The following is a 2,360-nucleotide window of genomic DNA, read 5'->3' as shown; positions in this document are numbered from 1 at the left end:
AGCATGCCAAATTGCCATATTTGGGAGTAGTGTACTCTGAGCTTCCTCACAATCATGCCTTTGCAATGAAACCCTGTGAAACTCAGAACACCGATGCTCAGTGGAGCTTCCTGGACAGTGAACACATCAGTGCACCAGAAGGGTGTTGTGCACTGATTCCACAGAGAAAGGGCACAGTGCACTGATTCCACAGAGAAAGACTCTGTGTTTGGGACCCTCCTAGACTTTTCCCTGTATGTCTTTTCATCTGGATGCTTCTGATTTGTATCCTTTATATAAAACTGTAACCATAAGTACAGTGCTTTCCTAAGTTCTGTGAGTCATTCTAACAAATTATTTAACCTGAAGGGGCAGTGGGAACCTCAGACTTTGTAGCCTGTTGTTCAGTGTGGGGACCTGGGAACCCCTGAAATGTGTCTGGTGCCCGAAGTAAGGGCAGTCTTGTTGGGGACCATGCCTTTTAACTAGTGGGGGTCACTCTAATGCCAATGATTAGTGCCAACACTGAACTGCAGTACTCCAGTTGGTTTCAAGGTATCTGGGTACTGAGGAAAGGACATTTTTAAAGTAGGCAGAAATGGGAAGGAAGGAACATTCCAGATGGAAATAACTAAGAATCCACCAACAACTACCACAGCACCATGGCTGCTTATAAGGGATGACAGTTGCTCAGTTTGGCAGCAGCATGGGGACTGCATGAGCTAGAACTAGAGGGTTAACATGCAGACTCCCTGGGGAAAAGCTTGAAGGCAATGCTGAGATCACTGGATTTTACTCTGAAGGCAACAGGGAAACATTCACTATTATTTGGCACTATTTTTCCTTATGATAAACTACATAATCATTATTGAAATTAATTTTCCATAATCTTACTATCATGAGAAAACAATTGTTAACACTTTGATGTGTTTCCTTTTAGTTGTTTCCCTAAATACATATATGTACGTATTGGTGCATATGTGTGTGTGTGTGTGTGTGTGTGTGTGTGTGTGTGTGTGTGAACCCAACTGTAAACATCTCTCTATTATGCTTTCATTGAACACTATTTATTTTCCCATGCATTTACTAATTATAAAATACACAACATTTCTGGAAATACAGATAATAATAATAATAATAAAACACCAGAGTCCCACCATGCAGCGATAATCTCAGCCAGCATTTTAGCATAATTTCCTCAGTCTTACTGTGTAACTTTAAATATTTTAGATCACCCTACACACACAATGGTGTTGGCATTGTAAATCCCTGGGCATGCTCAACCATAGACCTTTGTAAGATAAACTACTGCCCACCCCCCACACCTCCCCCACAAACACACTTGCCTGGAACAAAGTTTTGTAACATCCCTTTATAACATAAGAGATCACAACTGACTTTTTGCTTGGGTCTTGAGGAGGAGCAGGCTCAGTCCAAAGACTGAGGCTCACTGGCCCCTGGAACGTGTTGGCTCCACCATGCATTCCAGATGTTCACGGTCACTGCTCCACACCAGCCCCCCCCCCCCCCTGCCTGCTCTGTTGCTGTCTCTGGGCCCTGTGTTGTCTGTTCTCAGGGTGCATCTCTGCTGGCCTCCCTCCCTTTCCCTTTTTCCCTTTCACTGGTTAGCAAAGAAATAAAACAAGCAGTCTGAAAAGTTAATGTGGACAAAAAAGTAATCTATAGATAAACCCCCATTGTGAAATGTAAAAGGAAAAGAGCTGATGCCAATAAAAATAATTTCAGCCAAAAAAAAAAGAAAAGGAAAAATTTGCATATTGACTATGATGCATAGAAAATGTATTGTGCATTTTAAATGATTAAATGGAGTTTGTTTCAGAGAACATTTCACTAACCAAAATGTATCAGTATTACAAGTGACAGGCCTGTCATCCCGGGCCCCTCATAGTGCCCTATGCCAGAGCAAACTGTGGCCCTGGACCATGGCCTGGCCTCTGTTCCTGTGGGCTTCTGGCACTGAAGCCGTTTGCACAGTGGGAAAAAAACAAATACTACTAGTAATAAGTATTTACATTTTTGTATTCAAAGCAGTGTTGAAGTTAAAAAGCGAGGTTAAAACAGTCACTAGGTAAAATGATGGGGGTCAAAACAGGGAATTGAGCCCCCACTAGAAGAGCTAAAATTAATAACATTGACTTTATCAAATGTCACCAAGGATGTGATGTAACTGGAACTCTCATACAGCTGCTGGCAGGAATGCAAGCTGGGGTGACCACTTTGGAAAATAGTTTGGAGGATGTTTAAAAATTTAAACATATACCTATTAGGTACCCCAGTCATGCCACTCCTAGGCATTTACTAAAGAGAAAAAAAGGACACCTTCACAAAAAGACTGACGTGTAAACATCTGTATAGCCCCA

General features: G+C 41.9%; 1 non-coding gene across 1 annotated transcript; it reads left to right on the top strand.

Moving 5' to 3' along the window:
• Positions 1-1,841: 1,841 nt before the first annotated feature.
• On the top strand, positions 1,842-1,976 carry LOC134371385 (small nucleolar RNA SNORA42/SNORA80 family). Its single transcript, XR_010022811.1, has one exon. It is a non-coding gene; the product is annotated as a small nucleolar RNA SNORA42/SNORA80 family (small nucleolar RNA).
• Positions 1,977-2,360: the final 384 nt, after the last annotated feature.

Source organism: Cynocephalus volans, chromosome 2, assembly GCF_027409185.1.
Source record: "Cynocephalus volans isolate mCynVol1 chromosome 2, mCynVol1.pri, whole genome shotgun sequence".
Classification (NCBI taxonomy): Eukaryota; Metazoa; Chordata; class Mammalia; order Dermoptera; family Cynocephalidae; genus Cynocephalus; species Cynocephalus volans.
Note: the sequence above shows the minus strand (reverse complement) of the source record. Positions and strands in the feature narration are given on the sequence as shown.